General features: G+C 42.9%; 1 long non-coding RNA gene across 2 annotated transcripts; it reads left to right on the forward strand.

Annotated features, from left to right (window-relative positions):
- Positions 1 to 1,352: 1,352 nt before the first annotated feature.
- Positions 1,353 to 11,759, forward strand: LOC123334435. 2 transcript variants are annotated; one of them, XR_006552281.2, is made up of 4 exons: positions 1,353 to 1,643; positions 2,811 to 2,972; positions 7,273 to 7,529; positions 11,456 to 11,759. It is a non-coding gene; the product is annotated as an uncharacterized LOC123334435 (long non-coding RNA). The 2 variants fall into 2 exon arrangements; XR_006552282.2 differs by lacking the exons at positions 1,353 to 1,643; positions 2,811 to 2,972 and adding an exon at positions 6,348 to 6,460.
- The last annotated feature ends 9,381 nt before the right edge of the window (positions 11,760 to 21,140 follow it).

Here is a 21,140-nt window from a genome sequence, read left to right on the forward strand (position 1 = left end):
TCCATGTAAGGTTCTAACTGTTGCTTCTTGACCTGCACACAGATTTCTCAGGAGGAAGGTAAGGTGGTCTGGTATTCCCATCTCTTGAAGAATTTTCCATAGTTTGTTGTGTCCACATAGTCAAAGGCTTTGGCATAGTCAATAAACCAGTAGATATTTTTCTGGAACTCTCTTGCTTTTTTGATGATTCAACGGATGTTGGCAATTTGATCTCTGGTTCCTCCATCTTTTCTAAATCCAGCTTGAACATCTGGAAGTTCACAGTTCATGTACTGTTGAAGCCTGGCTTGAAGAATTTTGAGCATTACTTTGCTAGAGTGTGAGATGAGTGCAATTGTGCGGTAGTTTGAGCGTTCTTTGGCAGTTTGAGATCATAGATGTTCACTAATCGTATTGTGATGACCACTTCATGACATACGTGACTCAAATAATTATGCTATACACCTTAAACTTATATAGTGCTGAATGTCAGTTATATCTCAATGAAACTGGAAGAAAAAGAAGAGGTAATCATAAAGCTAAAAACCACAGGAATTAAAGAAAAATTTACAAACTGCATGCTAACCACCCTTATGGCAGAAAGTGAAGAGGAACTAAAAAGCCTCTTGATGAAAGTGAAAGTGGAGAGTGAAAAAGTTGGCTTAAAGCTCAACATTCAGAAAACGAAGATCATGGCATCCGGTCCCATCACTTCATGGGAAATAGATGGGGAAACAGTGGAAACAGTGTCAGACTTTATTTTTGGAGCCTCCAAAATCACTGCAGATGGTGACTGCAGCCAGGAAATTAAAAGATGCTTACTCCTTGGAAGGAAAGTTATGACCAACCTAGATAGCATATTCAAAAGCAGAGACATTACTTTGCCAACAAAGGTTCTTCTAGTCAAGGCTATGGTTTTTCCTGTGGTCATGTATGGATGTGAGAGTTGGACTGTGAAGAAGGCTGAGCGCCAAAGAATTGATGCTTTTGAACTGTGGTGTTGGAGAAGACTCTTGAGAGTCCCTTGGACTGCAAGAAGATCCAACCAGTCCCTTCTGAAGGAGATCAGTCCTGGGATTTCTTTGGAAGGAATGATGCTAAAGCTGAAACTCCAGCACTTTGGCCACCTCATGCGAAGAGTTGACTCATTGGAAAAGACTCTGATGTTGGGAGGGATTGGGGGCAGGAGGAGAAGGGGAGGACAGAGGATGAGATGGCTGGATGGCATCACTGAATCGATGAACGTGAGTCTGGATGAACTCCGGGAATTGGTGATGGACAGGGAGGCCTGGCGTGCTGCGATTCATGGAGTTGCAAAGAGTCGGACACAACTGAGCGACTGAACTGAACTGAATTGAACATGCTAACAAAAAGACTAAGCAATATTAGTGGTCGTTTAGTCACTAAGTCGTGTCCGACTCTTGAGACCCCACGGACTGTAGCCTGCCAGGCTCCTCTGTCCATGGAATTTTCCAGGCAAGAATACTGGAGTGGGTTGCCATTCCCTTCTCCAGGAGATCTTCCCATCCCAGGAATTTAACCCAGGTCTTCTGCATTGCAGGCAGATTCTTTACCAACTGAGCTACAAGGGAAGCTGTCAGACAAAATATAATTCAAAGTGAAAAGACACTATCAGACAAAAAAGAATTCAAGGATGAAAAAAGGTACTTCATGTTAAGGAGAGTAACAAGTCACTGAAAATATATAGTATCATGTGCTTTTAATGCACCTGATAATGTAGCTTTGACAGACAGACAGGTTTGAGGACATAGGTCATAGCATTGTTGATGGTTATAAAACATAAATTAAAACAAAATTGAAAAGAACCTAAAAGCCCATCCGCTGTTGATTGGCTAAGTATGCTGTGGAATATTAACACTTTGAAGTATTTTGTAACAAAGAATGAGGTCAGTCAATGGCCTAACATAGCTGGCTCTCTAAAATATATTGTTGCCTGAGAAAGCAACTTTGCAGAAAGATGTGTACAATAATATAAAACCACTTATGTTAACACACACACAATGTTGCTATGTATTTACTTTGGATACAGAAGTCTTTATGTAAATAAATAAGAAAAAAAATCAGAAAAGAATGGTTACAAAAGACATAATTGTCATAACTTCTGGGGAGGGGAAAAGAAGTAGACTTGGGTTGGGATGCTTAATCAGTAGGGAGTCAAGGTTTTATCTGGAATGCTTCCAAAGAGAAAATAATTTTATTATTACTCATGTTATGAAATTTTAAAAAAAGATTCCATGATTTCAGAAAGTTTTGAAAGCCCTGTACTAGTTGATATGTCAAATTGGATGCCTTTGGATGCAAATACCACAAAACCTAATCTAAATGATAAAGCTTGAAAAGTAGTGCAGTTTATATTATTTTGTGTAACAAGATGTTCTGTCGAGTAGAGGGTTAATTGAGTACAAAGTTCACCTGTGTCATGGAGGACCCAGCTTCTATTAATTTGCTTCAACACATTTTGAAGAAATTTACTTCAAATTCTCTTTGCATCTCTTGAGAATGCTTAATCCTCAGGCTCAAAGCAAGATCATGCCAGCAGTCTCAAGCAACAACATTCATAATAAAATAATAATAAACAACAGTTATACAGTGTTTTCTGCATGCAAGTGTTTTACATATGTTAATCCATTTTTTGTTCTCATAACTCTTTTTGCTGATGAGAAAACAGAGGCACTGAAATTTGCAGAATGTTACATAATTATAAGCAGTAGATTCAAATCCAGTTAGTCTGGCACAAGAATATGTGCCAATCTCTGTACTTTATATGTTTTCCCTGTGACTTTTTTTTTCTTTCTTGTCTCTTCTTGTAGTTTTCTCTAAGAAGTAAGGAAACTTTCCGCAGAAAGACAGCAGACAATTCTACATCTCATTGCAGATGCCCACTCCTGAACCAATAAATTACCCTCAGCCCAAACAGACCACCCCGGGAATAGAGAGTGGGATCACCTGCCCCCAGGGACATTGCTGTGTGGGTAAGTGCAGGCACATGAACCAAATCTGGGCCCTCTTTGGACAGAAAAGGGAGCTGAGGGGGCTGATGCTGAAAAGATAACCAGCAGTCTCTAGTGAAGGTAACTTCTATTGGTCCTTTGTAGCTCAATGACTCATTCATTTGAATGCCTGTTATGTTGGGCACACAAGTGAAAATTTCCAGGAAGAATATATGATTTGAATCTTGAGGAGGAGAATCTAGGCTAGAGATAGAGATCTGAGTATTGCCAATGCATAGATAATAATTAAGTCAATAAGACGGAGAGAATTCCTACAGAAGATAGTCTAGAATTTTGAAAGAAGAGGGTCTAATATAAGATTTAGTGTTTGCTAAGATTTACTGTTTCCTTCTTCTACGTTATTAGATTAAAAGTAGTATGATTAAAAAAAAGCTTTAACTGCATCTAGTATACTTAATTGCTATTAATAAAATACCCACTCATTTATTCATTCATTTAATTTGTTTATTATTTACTTTATTCTAAACATCATAAATAATCTTGTTCTTCACAAATCCAAGATGTTGAAGGGTCCAATAATCACACTTTCATAAAAGTAACCTAAAGCTAAATACAAAGCTAAATCCCTAGCTAAATACAAAGGATGAAGTAATATTGCAGCAGATATGACAACAGAGTTGTATTTGGTACATGTAGCCTATCAACTTTGCCTTAGATGTTTCCTGTACTCATCCATATTGAAGAGATAACTCCTCAGTGGGTGTTAGTTGGGCTAATCTATGGGAATACCAGACCACCTGACCTGCCTCTTGAGAAATTTGTATGCAGGTCAGGAAGCAACAGTTAGAACTGGACATGGAACAACAGACTGGTTCCAAATAGGAAAAGGAGTACATCAAGGCTGTATATTGTCACCCTGCTTATTTAACTTATATGCAGAGTACATCATGAGAAACGCTGGGCTGGAAGAAGCACAAGCTGGAATCAAGATTTCTGGGAGAAATATCAATAACCTCAGATATGCAGATGACACCACCCTTATGGCAGAAAGTGAAGAGGAACTAAAAAGCCTCTTGATGAAAGTGAAAGAGGAGAGTGAAAAAGTTGGCTTAAAGCTCAACATTCAGAAAACGAAGATCATAGCATCTGGTCCCATCACTTCATGGGAAATAGATGGGGAAACAGTGGAAACAGTGTCAGACTTTATTTTTTTGGGGCTCCAAAATCACTGTAGATGGTGACTGCAGCCATGAAATTAAAAGACGCTTACTCCTTGGAAGGAAAGTTATGACCAACCTAGATAGCATATTCAAAAGCAGAGACATTACTTTACCAACAAAGGTTCTTCTAGTCAAGGCTATGGTTTTTCCAGTGGTCATGTATGGATGTGAGAGTTGGACTGTGAAGAAAGCTGAGCGCCGAAGAATTGATGCTTTTGAACTGTGGTGTTGGAGAAGACTCTTGAGAGTCCCTTGGACTGCAAGGAGATCCAACCAGTCCCTTCTGAAGGAGATCAGTCCTGGGATTTCTTTGGAAGGAATGATGCTAAAGCTGAAACTCCAGTACTTTGGCCACCTCATGTGAAGAGTTGACTCATTGGAAAAGACTCTGATGCTGGGAGGGATTGGGGACAGGAGGAGAAGGGGACGACAGAGGATGAGATGACTGGATGGCATCACTGACTCGACAGATGTGAGTCTGAGTGAATTCTGGGAGTTGGTGATGGACAGGGAGGCCTGGCGTGCTGTGATTCATGGGGTCGCAAAGAGTTGGACACGACTGAGCGACTGAACTGAATGGAACTGAACAAGCCCCATAGCTCAGTGGCTTAATCCAATACTGGTTTATTTCTGGTTTACACTGTAGTCCAGCTCAGTATGGCAGGGATCAGTTCCTTCCATTCAGCAGCTCCACTAAGACATTGAGCCCCAAAGTCTGCCCCTGGATCCTCATCATTTGGCTAGGAAATGACAAAAAAGAGAAAGAGCATAGAGAATTGCATAGGAGGTCTTGTGGGCCAAGCCTTGGTGTGGTAGATACCACTTCTGATCCACATTCTGTTGACCGAGGCTCAGTCACATGATCACAGTGAGTGCAAGCAAGTTTGGGAAATTTAGTTTGTAGCCATGCACCAGGAAGAAGAGGAAAATGGGGTTGGTGGGTACCTGGTTAGTCTCTGACATACAATGGATTGAGTGAAACACTTTTTACCATGCTAAAATGTAATGTTTTTGTTTATTTGGTAGTTTTACTGTTTCTCTGCAATATCTTATACTCATTTAGGACATCTTTCTTATGTTGTATTCTTCCTTCCTGATTATATATATATATATAGATATAGATATATATAGATTGATCATTATTCGTATTTCATGCTTTTAATTATTTGGAGTCCTCCCAGTTTTGCTTTTGCAGTCTCTAGGTATTTTCTTCTTTCTTTAGTTTTCTGCCTTCCATATTTTGGACTTGCATTTCAGTCAGAATACATTTATCTTTCTTCCAGTGCTTCAGTGAAATTTTTTTCTGTTTCCTATAGTTTTTACGTATGGATCAGTTATTTCATGCATCATAAAACTTTTAAACCTTGCAGTAAATGGACATTCAAAATACATTATTTGATTAATTAAATAAAACCTCAGACATGCACTCAACTCTTAGAAACACCGTAACGTACTACACTGAGTTCAAAGCAGATAAATTGTATTTAACATTATGAATTGTGGAAATTATAAGCTTGATTTTGAAAAGATTAAATAAATGCTCAGGAACACAATCACTCTTGAGAAACAAGCATTACGTACCCATCAACTGGCACTGTTAGCATTTAAAAATTAACCAACATGGTTTTCATGTAATCCTGGCAAGATCAGGTAAAAACCACACCCAGCCGAACCTCGGAGAAACATCCTTGAGCAATTCAAATATATTGATTTTATTTTTTCCATTGCTGTCATTACTGTCAAGATCAATGAGGTGCTTAGGGACAGATAAAGCCATAGCTGTTGCAACTCATTGTACCCTTTAGCCTCAAGAAACAAGCCCCAGCAGTGGCGACCAGCATAGTCCCAGGGAGTGACAAGTCCTAACAAGGGCACCTTGGCAGAGCACTCTCTGGGTCCCTCCCTGAAGACAAATCAGTAGCTTGATTAGGTGGGGCTGGGGCCAAGCTTCCCTGGGGTGGGGCTGGGGCTGGGCTTGGGCTGGGCCTGGGCCTGGGTGGTGGCAGTCTCTTAAGTGCTGGCTTTCATTGGCTTGGCTACTCTCCACTCTATTACTCTACCTAGGTGACTCGACTCAAAGCCAGGTGAAGCAGTTTGGGAACCACAAAGAGGGCACCTGGTAATTAGCTACCATTTTATAAGAGTGAGTTGTAGGGTCATCAGTCCCCACTTTACAGGCCTGTGTGAGTTCGTGCTGTTACTTCAGTTGTGTCCAGCTCTTTGCGACCCTGTGGACTGTAGCCCACCAGACTCCTCTGTTCATGGGATTCTCCAGACAAGAATACTGGAGTGGGTTGCCAAGCCCTCCTCCAGGGGATCTTCCTGACCCAGGGATCAAACCCGCATCTCTTATGTTGGCAGCGGGTTCTTTACCCACTGAACCTGCTGGGAAGTCCTTTAGCAGACCTCCTGGCTCAGTATCAGAACAGCAGGGAGTGGTGGCTGCAGCTCTTCACAGCACAGCAAGCATGGCAATGTTAGATTTCACTGAAAATTGTGACCCCCGTTCGCCCAGTACTGGATCAACATTTGACTACTCACATCATGTCACACGAATGATGTGTAGTATATCTTAGGTTTTTTTTTTTTAATTCGTTTAAACGATTTGTTTTATGGTTTGCTCTGAAGCCAGAATTAGATTCTTAAGTGCTGTATGAAAAGAGTTCTAAGCAGAATTAAGTCTAACCTGGCTATTTCATTATCTGCTAGATTTAAGTATGTCTTCCTCATATTGTTCTCATCTCAGTGAGATAATTAATTAGCAATTCCAGGAGGTAATTGTGGAAAAGCAAGGTTTTGGGGGGTGGGGATCCTGTGCCAAATGCCCAAAATGAAAAAGAAGAGTTCATCATTTTATCACCTGTCTCTTGGAAAAGATAAACCTTGTTTTCATGTAGCCAGATTTCCTGGAGGCAAATAGGAAACCGGGAGAATCAGATGGAGATGTTAGCTAACAGTTTAACCCTGTGTACCAATCCCTGAGGGAGGGGAGAGTGGGAAGGAGGGAGAGGGGAGGGGGAAATGGGGAGAGGAGAGGGGATTACCCTCATGTGCAAGGTGCTTGATCTAGAACAGTGTTTCTTTATGCCATTTCTTTGTAGATGGAGCCTGCCAACTCGGACTCCTGACTACGCAACACAGTCATTCAGCTCCCATTAAACAGGTCATTGCCAAAATGAGCAAAAATAGACATTATTCTGGGTTGAAAAGGGAGAAGAGTTGGAAAATTGGGGTTGGTCTTATGGAACTTCAGCCACTTGGAAAGCTCAGTGCCAACTCAAAAAGTGTCTTTAAGCAAAATGACGTGAATATGGATGTAAGTCAAGAAGGGCCCAGGATCACGCATCTGCCTTTAAAGGTAAAGTTACAATGTAAGTGACCCAACTTGGTAGAACAACATTCAGAGATGGGGGGCACACCAGAAGGTTAAGTGATTGAGTGGGATATGCAGTAGCTATGGTTGGGCTGCTTTGGGAAATTCTGAGCTTTTTCTTCTGGGGGCTGAGGGTGGGATTGGGGCTCATGAATCAGGGCTTGGCTAGGCAGTCTCTGAGTCTCTTAACTTCTATAGATAGTGCCCAGGGATGGGGAAGCTACATCATGAAAATTTCTGACTGTCAACATCAGGGTGTTAACTGGTTGCTTTCCCTTTAACACCAATTAAGTGTTCACTTGGATGTTTTAACTTAGGAACCTCTGAAACTTTACTGTTTTAGCGTCATCAAGGTAGTATTTAGCAATTTTGATGCTTTAAGAACCTGGCTCTATTTATGTCTAAAAAGCTTTACAGTGCCTTTTAAAATGTTCTCAATGAAACACTTGAGATTATATCAGCACTACGTATGTCATCCCCATGAATATCCTTGGAGTCTCACCGTGAATAATGTGATTAACAAGCATAATGTGTGGCCACCTGGCGCATCAGGTGCTTCATCAGCCTGACTCCTCAGCTAACTTCCTGGGAGGCACTGCTGTAAACATCCTCCAAGATGGCCCCGCTCTTGCCTAAGAATTTTCACTGGCAAAGGAGATGAGACTGAGAGGTCCTTCCGACTTTCAAGCCCTATGATGAAGGAACACTAAGGATTTAACATTTTTATTTCGCATAGATCTTTTTGTTTGTAATGCACAGAGGTAAATGTACCCTTTGAGAGAAGACCTTGGGAGGCAACCGAATCAGTCTTTCTGGCTAGTCAATCCCTCTCCTTCTCCAGCCACACAGAAAGAGGTGGTGGTTGCTGGGGGGGTGGGATGGGGTGGGGGGAGGAAGAGCATCACAATAACCACCACCATTTTCTCTAACCTCTGGGCTCACTCTGACCTCCCAGCGTCCTGATGCAGGAGAAGGCAAACCTGAATCCCTAGTCAAAATCTGTCAAAGAGGTTTTGCTTAGCAAATGAAGATAGATACTCCAACCTCTCCCTAACTCCTTAGAACCTAAGGATAATGTAAACTATGAAGCTGGTCACATTTATAGGGGGCCAGATCCTGGTAGAAAGCAAAGAGGAACTGAAGAGCCTCTTGATGAGGGTGGAAGATGAGAGTGAAAAAGCTGGCTTGGAGCTCAACATTCAAAAAACTAAGATTATGGCATGCAGTCCCATCACTTCATGGCAAATAGAAGAGGAAAAAGTGGAAGCAGTGATAGGTTTTATTTTCTTGGGCACCAAAATCACTGTGGACAGTAACTGCGGCCATGAAATTAAAAGACACTTTCTGCTTGGAAGGAAAGCGATGACAAACCTAGACAGAATATTAAAAAGCAGAGACTTTGCCAACAAAGGTCCATCTAGTCAAAGCTATGGTTTTTCCAGTAGTCAGGTATGGATGTGAGAGTTGGACCATAAAGAAGACTGAGTGCCCAAGAATTGGTGCTTTCCAATTGTGGTACTGGAGAAGACTCTTGGGAGTTCCTTGGATTGTACAGAGATCAAACCAGTCAGTACTAAAGGAAATCAACCCTGAATATTCCTTGGACGGACTGATGATGAAGCTCCAATAATTGGGCCACCTAATGTAAAGAGCCAACTCGTTGAAAAAGACCTTGATGCTGGGAAAGATTGAGGGAAGGAGGAAAAGGGGGAGACAGAGGATGAGATGGTTGGATGTCATCACTGACTCAATGGACATTTTGGGACATAGTGAAAGTGAAAGTCACTTAGTCATGTTCGACTCTTTGTGACCCCATGGACTATACTATACAGTTCATGGAATTCTCCAGGCCAGAATACTGGAGTGGGTAGCCTTTCCCTTCTTCAGGGGATCTTCCCAACTCAGGAATTGAACCCAGGTCTCCTGCATCACAGGCGGATTCTTTACCCGCTGGGCCACAATGAAAAGGTCAGTTTTCATTCCAATCCCAAAGAAAAGCAATGCCTAAGAATGTTCTATCTACTATGCAATTGCACACATCTCACACGCTAGCAAAGTAATGCTCAAAATTCTCCAAGCAAGGCTTTAACAGTACATGAATCATGAACTTCCAGATGTTTAAGCTGGATTTAGAAAAGGCAGAGGAACCAGAGATCAAACTGCCAACATCCATTGGATCATAGAAAAGGTAAGAGAACCAGAAAAACATCTACTTCTGCTTTATTGATTATAACAAAGCCTTTGACTGTGTAGATCACAACAAACTGTGGAAAATTCTTCAAGAGATGGGAATACCAGACCACCTTTCCTGCCTCCTGAGAAATCTATATGCAGGTCAAGAAGCAACATTTAGAACTGGACATGGAACAATGGACTGGTTCCAAATTGGGAAAGGACTCTGTCATATAAATAAGCTCTATATTATCACTCTGCTTATTTAACTTATATGCAGAGTCAGTCATGCAAAATGCTGGGTTGGATGAAGCACAAACTGGAATCAAGATTGCTGGGAGAAATATAAAAAACCTCAGATAAGCAGATGACACCACCCTTTTGATAGAAAGCAAAGAAGAACTAAAGAGCCTCTTAATGAAAGTAAAAGAGGGAGTGAAAAAGCTGGCTTAAAACTCAACATTCAAAACACTAAGATCATGGCATTTGGTCCCATCACTTCATGGCAAACAGATGGGGAAACAATGGAAACAGTGACAGACTTTATTTTGGGGGGCTCCAAAATTGCTGCAGATGGTGACTGCAGCCATGAAATTAAAAGACTCCTTGGAAGAAAAGATATGACCAACCTAGAAAGCATATTAAAAAGTGGAGACATAACTTTTGCCAACAAAGGTCCATCTAGTCAAAGTTAATGGTTTTTCCAGTAATCATATGAATGTTAGAGTTGGACTATAAAGAAAGCTGAGCACTGAAGAACTGATGCTTTTGACCTGTGGTGTCAGAGAAGACTCTTGAGAAGCCTTTGAAATGCAAGATCAAACCAGTCCATCCTAAAAGAAATCAGTCCTGACTATTCCTTGGAAGGACTGATGCTGACACTAAAACTCCAATACTTTGCTACCTGATGTGAAGAGCTGACTCGTTGGAAAAGACTCTGATGCTGGGCAAGTTTGAAGGCAGGAGGAGAAGGGGATGACAGAGGATGACATGGTTGGATGGCATCACTGACTCAATAGACATGAATTTAAGCAAGCTCTTGGAGTTGATGATGGACAGGGAAGCCTGGTGTGCTGCAGTCCATGGGGTCACAAAGAGTCAGACACAACTCAGCAACTGAACACCAACAACAAATCCTATATGCTGCCATGACAATGTCTGGTTAGAGTTTGGTTCACCAACCTCCTTTATGGAACATTTCCCCATAGTTCCACCTACTCCCATTCCTATCTTCTACAAAATTCTTCTCACTTTGAATTTAAGGTCAAAAGCTTAGGCTCCCATTATGATATATTTCATCAAAATGAAAGCAACAACAGCAGCAAAATGTTCAAACGAGCAGCAATAGGTAGTAAGAGTAAGATCACTTCTGGAACAGAGAAGTCAAAGTCACGAAGTTCGCCTTTTTTGCATCATCTGACACAAATTTTCTACTCTTACCCTACCAAAGAACTCTAGTGAGAGTATAACCTTCCATATTTAAAGTTAGTGTTCACTAAGCACTCACTATGTGTCCAGTGTCTACTGGGTTCTCTACCCTCTTTTCCTCTATCGAGTCTCACAGTATCCCTCTGGAGCCTATAAAAAGCATGTTTTATTGGGTTTGCTACTGTATAGATGAGAAAACAGAGGTGTAAGGTGATTGGGGATCTTGCTAAGAGTCGCCATGGCTGATCCTTGGCTCCCCAGATCTGTGAGACTCCAGGTCTATCCAAGTTCACACCCTTCATTTCTACCAGGTGGCACTGAAGTCTCATGAAGTGATACTTTCCATTGAGGGTCATGGAGGTTAAAGTCAGCAAACTGAGAGAAGAAGCTGATGGAGAGTTTGATTTACAATTCCGATTTTTGTTTCTTGGTTCTTTCTTTCCCCCTTCAACCCAGATGTCTTAACAAAACCAGCTGTGTAATTTTGCCCAGTGCAAAATGAAAATGTGGGCTTCTTCAAAAGTTATGAAAAATTTCAAAATGGTGCCCATGAAGCTGGCTCTTCGTCTAGCCCTGATTAAAGTTGGCTATTTCTAGTATTCTGTCTCTAGGACTCTCAAAACCCCATTTGGGAGTACTTTCAGAAGAGTGGCTCCAGGAAGTAGACATCTAGATGGAGATGGAGATATTGCTGAGTGAGCGTTGGTAGTATTTTTTTCTTATGTCCCAGGTCAATGAAGCTTATTCATGTTGCCACCATTACTTTGGCAGCAAAGTGATGTTATACACCTTTTAAATCTAAACACTTAAATGTAGTTTTTATTTGTTAATGTGTATATCACCTTGCTGACAAAGATCCATATAGTCATATCTATGGTTTTTCCAGTAGTCCTGTATGGATGTGAGAGTTGGATCATAAAGAAGGCTGTGCACTGAAGAGTTGATGCTTTTGAATTGTGGTGCTAGAAAAAATTCCCGAGAGTCCCTTGTAGAGCAAGGAGATCAAATCAGTCAATCCTAAAGGAAATCAACACTGAATATTCATTGGAAGAACTGATGCTGAAGCTAAAACTCCAATACTTTGGCCACTTGATACCAAAAGCCAACTCACTGAAAAACACTGTTGCTGGGGAAGATTGAGGGCAGGAGGAGAAGTGGACAGCAGAGGATGAGATGGTTGGATGGCATCATCAACTCAATGGACCTGAGTCTGACCAAACTCCAGGAGATACTGAAGGACAGGGAAACTAGCATGCTGCAGTTATGGGGTCAACAAAATAGTTGACAATAGCTAGGTCAATGGATTCTATAGATGAAATGGTCCAAACTGATGTCTCCCCATTTAGTAAAAACAAACAAACAAAAACCACATCCATTTATTTTATTTAGTTCATGCAAAACAGCTTTGCTTGAGTGAAGAAGGAACATATCTGAGGCACCACCCTAGCTCTGAGTCCTCCTGCATGGCCCAGAAGGTGGCTTAAGTCATGGAGAGGCATTTTCACAAGCAAAGCCCTAAGCAAGAGCCAGGTTCACCTAAGGAAAGACCTTTTTTGCCAAGACTGGACCTGGAAAGGGTGTGGCTCCACCAGGTAAGTTGAGCTTCAGGACAGCCTCTAGGCCCAGAAAGCAGCTGGGCCAGCATCTCCCTGGGCTGGGCAAACTGGTCAGGGGAGGTTACGGAAGGCCTGAAGAAACACGCAGGAAGACGGATGCCACACATCATCAGGGTGGAGACCCCTAAGGGACTCAGGAAACCAGGGCAGGACCTGGGTGGGGTCAAAGCCGCAGGTGATGATCTGTGGGCCTGCAGCTATTAATACTGTTTCATACTGAGGAAGCATTAGAGTGCCAAGCACAGTTCTCTAAGCACTTGAAATGCATTAACAAACTTGGCGGTTCTCAAACTTGAGCATATAGCTGTTAAGACAGATTGCTGAGTTCACTTTCAGGGTTTCTGATTCGGCAGCTCTCTTTGTCTCTTTTTTCTTCCTAAAGCCTCTCCTTTATCCATATCCTGTTTTGGGTCCCTCCCTCTCTGCAATCTCTTCCCTGTCCATGCCAACTCTGAGTTATTTCTCCTCTGAGCCCTTCTATCTCCAAGCATATTGGTTAAGGGAACATCCCAGATCTGGGTTTGAATCCTGGATCTACCACTTTACCAGCTCCTTGGCTGTGCCTGTGCGTGCTCAGTCATGTCTGACTCTTTGTGACCCTATGGACTGTAAACCGCCGGGTTCCTCTGTCCATGGAATTTTCCAGGCAAGAATACTTGAGTGACTTGCCATTTCCTTCTCTGGGGGATCTTCCTGACCCAGGGATCAAACCTGAGTCTCTTGCATCTCCTGCATTGGCAGGCTGATTCTTTACCAGCTGAGCCACTGGAGAAGCCCTTGAGAACAAGTTATTTTATGGCTTCACTTCCAAAATATAAACTCAAAGATAAAATTATTAAGAATTTCAAGACAGCAACTGGTGAGCATTAAACACCAGGCAAGAGGCCCTTCTGAGCAAGGGGCCCTGAGCAATTGTATGGGTCAAACACCCCTGAAACTGACCCTGGTTGCAAAGGAGAGAACTTACCGCAGCTCAGAGCCAGTGAAGACAGTCTGGGTGTGAGTGGGAGGATCAGGGAGCAGGTTCTGATAGAGATTTGGGCTCCCACTAGATTGGAAAGACTTGTCAACAATCTAATTATCATAGGAGAGAAATGCTCTGAATATTTAATTTTAGCATTCAGCCCAGGTAGGTAGGATAAAGGAACAAAAGCTGAAAGTTGGCCCTGTGAGTTGTGCTACCGCTCTGAGCTTAGGTACGCATGATTTAGCAAAATATACTCGGTAAGCTCATCCAATTTTAGTCTTCTGGGAAACTATTTTTCTCTTTCCTTTTTTAGTTTCATTAGTAAAAATTTCTTGAGCGAACTGCCCATCTTGATTTGGCTGAGCAAAGAGAGCAAGGAATTTTTCCACATTGAGCTGGACAGACAGGGCTTCAGTGCCTCTCTGGAGGCCAAATGCCGGGGGAGGCTGGGACTGACTCAGCCTAGAAGAGGGGACCAGCATGACTGGACAGGTGGTGTGGCATCCCAGAGACTGGGGACATATTCCACTGTGGGTGTTGCTCCCGCTGACCTGGTGACCATCACAGAATGACAATGATTTGCAGCCTTCTCAAGCAGGCTACACATGGGAGAGTATTTTCCCTCCCAGGAGTCATTCTGAGTCTATGCACACACTCACTGATGATCCTGAAGGGCAGTGTGGTAGAGCAGAAAGAATGTGGACTATCAAAGGAGTCAGACCTAGACCAGAATCACGGCTTTGCTGCTTTTCAATTTCTCCCTCCTTTCTTTCCATCCTTCCTCTCTTTTTGCTTCTTCCCTTTGCTTGCTTTCCCTCTCCTTCCTCCCCTCATTCCATCAATTCACTCACCAAACATTGATTGAGTTGTTATGCTGGTCTGTGCCAAGTGCTGAGGATACAGTGGTGAGTGACCAAGGCAGACACACAATCCCTTCTCTGATGGGACCTGTAGTGGAGAGGCTGTTGAACAGTTATTATAAGGGATGTGTGTGTGTAATTGACAGGCCACCAACCCAGGGTGGTGCGAGGATTTAGCAATGGGGTTTGACCAGGGCAAGGATCATGGGCAAGGTACTCAATGCTTCATTGTCCTCTGCTCTAAATAGTGATAATTAATGGGTGTAAAGTGTCCAGCACCAGGCTTGGTCCACAAAGACATTATGACAACTCAAGCCAGCTTTGGGATTCTTCTTGGAGAACTGTTACCACAAGGAGTTTCAAGCCCCATTCATGGTCATTTCTTAGGGCATTGTCCTACTTATCTTTCCACCCTGGTGCTGCCTCTCTGGGTCCAGGGTTCCCCAGAAGGCAGAGACAGCAATTACCCTCTTTCAATCTATGGAGCATCTACAACAACGCCCAGTACATGGTAATGGCTCAGTAAATGTTGCTGGATGAAAAGGAGCTGAAAAATGAAAATGAGTCCCAGAGAAAATACACCAGGCAATCTACAGAATGAGAACATTTTACAGAAAGAAATTAGAACCCATACAGCTGTTCTGATACTATCTTTATGACCTCTAGGGAGAATAAAAACCAACACATATCACACACTTTCTCTCATCGTTTCCTCTGCTATCAGGCAGGGAGCATTAATAAAAGAAAGAATATTTAGTTGGGATTTTACTCCAAGGGATCCTTCTTAATTAAGTGGTAAGGCATTAATTAAAAATCTAATTAATCATCATAAGCTGTCACTGCCATGCTTGACAGTCAGGTGCAGGCTTTCTGACAGACATAAAGTTATAGTAGCTCTGAGCTGTATGTAAAAGAAATATTCACTCACCCTCCAAATGGTGGAGAGTCACCGAGCAGGCCATCCTTCTGTAAGCCTCTTACAGGCTAATATACAGAGATGGACTTAACATGGAGACAGTGAGGCTTAATCTTTGGGCCCCTCATTTTCATAGATCTTATCCAGGTCATGGTATGGGACCTCAGTGTATGTTTCGTTATATATTAACACACACACACACACACACATATATATGTATATCAGATCAGATCAGATCAGATCAGTCGCTCAGTCGTGTCCGACTCTTAACAACCCCATGAATCGCAGCATGCCAGGCCTCCCTGTCCATCACCAACTCCCAGAATTCACTGACACTCACGTCCATCGAGTCAGTGAAGCCATCCAGCCATCTCATCCTCTGTTGTCCCCTTCTCCTCTTGCCCCCAATCCCTCCCAGCATCAGAGTCTTTTCCAATGAGTCAACTCTTGGCATGAGGTGGCCAAAGTACTGGAGTTTCAGCTTTAGCATCATTCCTTCCAAAGAAATCCCAGGGCTAATCTCCTTCAGAATGGACTGGTTGGATCTCCTTGCAGTCCAAGGGACTCTCAAGAGTCTTCTCCAACACCACAGTTCAAAAGCATCAATTCTTCAGCACTCAGCCTTCTTCGCAGTCCAACTCTCACATCCATACATGACCACTGGAAAAACCATAGCCTTGATACATACATACATACATAGATTTTGGGGGCGGGGGGACAAAATTTGCAATGGTAAGATATTTTTATACTCTCTTTCTTAAAGAGGGTGCCTTTAAGGTTCAAGTCAATAGATTTAGATTTCTGCTACTAATAACATGTCTCCTAGAAAAGGTCTAGGGGGTAAGATGAAGCCCAGGTGGAATGACATTAATAATGAAGATGGTGTTGATGATGATAATGTAGGTTGTGACTGTACAGAGAGGAACTGGAAAGAAGGGCAGTGCAGAGCCCAGAGAACTTGTGGAAAATTGTTTTGGATCAAAATGAACAGCAAAGGCCTCATCAAAGTATCTAAAAGTCAACTGACCAAGGTTAGAAGGCATAACTTAACCTGATCTAAACCCAGGGTTCATGGAGGGGCTCCTAGGGCTCCATGGGCACCTTGAGTCTGAAAGTCATTCAGTCATGTCTGACTTTTTGCAACCCCATGAAGTATACAGTCCATGGAATTCTCCAGGCCAGAATACTGAGTGGGTAGCCATTCCTTTCTCCAGGGGATCTTTCCAACCCAGGGATAGAACCTAGGTCTCCCTCATTGCAGGTAGATTCTTTACCAGCTGACCCACCAGGGAAGCCCCCGAACTGTGTGCAAATTATCTCTATATGTGCATTTTTTCCTAGTAACAGCAATTCTATTCACAAAGATGGGAAAGTCTGAAATGGACATAATTGACAATGGATTTTGTAAGATTATACTATTCTACAGAATAGTACATATAATGGTTGGAGGAAATAAAATTTATAATAAAAATAGTGTGTTGAATAATCTTGGTTCTGTCTTCTCTGTATCATGTTTGAGTCCATGTTCTGAGGCAGGTGCAGGAAGACAGGCTGGATGGAGGCTACCTCCAGCTTTGTGGGTAAGGGGTTGAGATGGGGAGCTGCAGTCCTAGAACCAACCTAGGGGTCAGTCTCCCAGGCTACCTCCATATGAGGGTCAAAAGGCTCATGGCCCACCAGAGAGGAGGCCAGAGAAGGGTGGGGGGACAAAGAGAAAGCTGTCTCCCAGGGGTCTTGTGGTATGAGCTGATTGAGAGTTCTAAGATTCGGGATGCTGACCAAGTCTTCTTTATGTCATGATCTCTTCCTATGCATAAAGGTTAGAGCCAAGGGTTCAAATAGTAAACTGAGAGAAAGATTTAAAAAAAAATAATTCTTGATAACAAGATGGTACCTACCACCTAGAGATTCATCTTTACTAGAGGTTGAAACCAGAGTCTGGGGTCCAATGAGGAAAGAACTCAGGAAGGGTCCTTATAAGCCTGATCAGGAACAGGAGTAGGCTTGATCTTAGGCACAGAGGATGAAATTAGGAACAAGCTAGGAGAAGACTCTTGAGAGTCCCTTGGGCTGCAAGGAGACCAAACCAGTCAATCCTAAAGGAAACCAACCCTGAGCATTCACTGGAAGGACTGATGCTGAAGCTGAAGCTCCAATACTTTGGCCGCCTGATGTGAAGAACTGACTCATTGGAAAAGACCCTGTTGCTGGGAATGATTGAAGGAAAAAGGAGAAGAGGGCAGCAGAGGAGGAGATGGTTGGATGGCATCACCAGTTCAATGGACGTGAATTTGGGCAAACTCCAGGAAATGGTGAGGGACAGGGAGGCCTGACGTGCTACAGTCCATGGGGTTGCAAAGAGTGAGACACAACTGAGCAAATGAACTGAACAATAGCAATCAGGAGCTATGGCAAAGCCAAAATCACAAGATAAAACCCAGACTGAGAAACGGGCTAGGAAGAGGACTCCTTGGACTCCAAGGCAAGAGCCAGAGAGTTCATGGTTTATGGGGTCAGGGAGTGGCACTGGATCAGAGCCAAGTGTGTAGCCAGAAACCAGGTGCCTATCTGTAGTTCCCACCTACACACCCATTCGAGCCAGGTGCAGCTGTGTCCCTGCCAGCACCTGCAAGGCTGAGGCTGGCTGAGCCCAGGGTCTGGTCCCACTCCAGCTGGAAGGATGTGAGGGACTTCCTGCCTAGGGCAAACATTTGGCTCTCAACCAATTTCTCCTGGCTATTCTTCCCTTGTCTCTGTCTGCCCAGTCCTGCCAGCTCTCTGACCCTTCATTGCCCCCGACGCCTGGTCCTAGAATTCTCCCAACTCAAGCCAACCCAAGCCCCAATGTTTTGTCCCAGCTTTTTTGGTTCCAGCCTTTTGCACTCTTTCTGGGATCCTTCAATCCCATCCTTGCACATACAGCAGGAAATAAGGCTAGTCTCCAATGCTTTCACTCAGGATAAGGGGTGGGGATACCTGAGGAGAAAGAGAATAAGGTAAAGGCTGTGGCTTAGGTAATGCTGGTAAGAGAAATTGTCCCTTTATCCCCCAAGAGTGTCATTAACATGTTAATTAAAAATCCGAGAAGCCAAAGGGGTGGAGGAACCTATCAGGTGGATGCATTTTGTCACTCCTGGCCCCCAGGGAAAGAATAAGGGACGGTCAGAAATTCTTTATAATGTTCTGAGAGCACCTATCACAAAAGTCATTCACTCAGGATCTATGTTATATGTCTCTGAGGAAAGAGTTACTGCTTATAGAAGCAGAGTCTATCCTCTTTCTGCAGCACGGGGACTATGTGCTCAATCTGGGCAAGGGTTAACCATTGCAGGAGATTATATCGAGCTTGGGTTTAACTTTTAAACAAGATGCTAGGGGACATGTCTTAACTTCATGCTGCATTGTAAATTTAGAGTTTGGGTGTGGAAGCTCTGCTCCCTGCTTTATAATCTACACAGGTGTGCAGAGGACTTCAAAGCCAGTTCTAGAAGGAGGCTGTTGAGAATTACCTTTGGGGGAAAAAAAGAAAGAAATCTCACAGAGCAGATGACAAGAGAAGTGAACTAAACCCTCCTGTAGTAATTGCCTTTGCATTAATTTACAAATTTCAAAATCTTTTGTGCTTTTGCTCAAGAATGGGGACTTCCCCATTCCAAAGAATGATTTCAGATTTGATAACCTCTATTCTTTTCTGAAAGTGACTCAAATTGAAAGTTTGCCCAGGGAAATTTTGCCAATGAGGACACATACTCTCAGTCCAGCCTAGTACATGCTACCTTCTCAGACATTGTTTCTTGCCATTATACTAACCATGAGCTATAATATTACAGTGGAGAACATATGTTATATGTGGTCACTTAGCCTTTGCTGCTCTCCTTTAAAATCAATTAAATTAATGAGTCAGTCAGTCAGTTCAGTCACTCAGTCATGTCCGACTCTTTGCGACCCTATGAATCGCAGCACACCAGGCCTCCCTGTCCATCACCAACTCCCAGAGTTCACTCAGACTCATGTCCATCGAGTCGGTGATCCAGCATCAGAGTCTTTTGAAATGAGTCAACTCTTCACATGAGGTGGATGGATGGACACATGAGGTGGATGGATGGACATGAGTCCAGCCATCTCACCCTCTGTCCTCCCCTTATCCTCCTGCCCCCAGTCCTTCCCAGCATCAGAGTCTTTTGCAATGAGTCAACTCTTCACATGAGGTGGCCAAAGAACTGGAGTTTCAGCTTATCATCATTCCTTCCAAAGAAATCCCAGGGCTGATCTCCCTTAGAATGGATTGGTTGGATCTCCTTGCAGTCCAAGGGACTCTCAAGAGTCTTCTCCAACACCACAGTTCAAAAGCATCAATTCTTCAGCGCTCAGCTTTCTTCACAGTCCAACTCTCACATCCATACATGACCACAGGAAAAACCATAGACCTTCGTTGGCAAAGTAATGTCTCTGCTTTTCAATATGCTATCTAGATTGGTCATAACTTTCCTTCCAAGGAGTAAGCATCTTTTAATTTCATGGCTGCAGTCACCATCTGCAGTGATTTTGGAGCCCCCCAAAATAAAATCTGACACTGTTTCCACTGTTTCCCCATCTATTTCCCATGAAATGATGGGACTGGATGCCATGATCTTTGTCTTCTGAACGTTGAGCTTTAAGCCCACTTTTTCACTCTCCACTTTCACTTTCATCAAGAGGCTTTTAGTTCCTCTTCACTTTCTGCCATAAGGGTGGTGTCATCTGCATATCTGAGCTTATTGATATTTCTCCTGGAAATCTTGATTCCAGCTTGTGCTTCTTTCAGCCCAGCGTTTCTCATGATGTACTCTGCATATAAGTTAAAAAAACAGGGTGACAATATACAGCCTTGACATACTCCTTTTCCTATTTGGAACCAGTCTGTTGTTCCATGTCCAGTTCTAACTGTTGTTTCCTGACCTGCATACAGGTTTCTCAAGAGGCAGGTCAGGTGGTCTGGTATTCCCATCTCTTTCAGAATTTTCCACAGTTTTATTGTGATCCACACAGTCAAAGGCTTTGGTATAGTCAATAAAGCAGATATACATGTTTTTCTGGAACTCTCTTGCTTTTTCCATGATCTAGCAGATGTTGGCAATTTGATCTCTGGTTCCTTTGCCTTTTCTAAAACCAGCTTGAACATCAGGAAGTTCACGGTTCACATATTGCTGAAGCCTGGCTTGGAGAATTTTGAGCATTACTTTACTAGCGTGTGAGATGAGTGCAATTGTGTGGTAGTTTGAGCATTCTTTGGCATTGCCTTTCTTTGGGATTGGGATGAAAACTGACCTTTTCCAGACCTGTGGCCACTGCTGAGTTTTCCAAATTTGCTGGCATATTGAGTGCAGCACTTTCACAGCATCATCTTTCAGAATCTGAAATAGCTCAACTGGAATTCCTTCACCTCCACTAGCTTTGTTCGTAGTGATGCTTTCTAAGGCCCACTTAACTTCACATTCCAGGATGTCTGGCCCTAGGTGAGTGATCACACCATCGTCATTATCTTGGTTGTGAAGATCTTTTTTGTACAGTTCTTCTGTGTATTCCTGCCACCTCTTCTTAATATCTACTGCTTCTGTTAGGTCCATACCATTTCTGTCCTTTATCGAGCCCATCTTT

This window comes from Bubalus bubalis, chromosome 7 (genome assembly GCF_019923935.1).
Source record: "Bubalus bubalis isolate 160015118507 breed Murrah chromosome 7, NDDB_SH_1, whole genome shotgun sequence".
Classification (NCBI taxonomy): domain Eukaryota; kingdom Metazoa; phylum Chordata; class Mammalia; order Artiodactyla; family Bovidae; genus Bubalus; species Bubalus bubalis.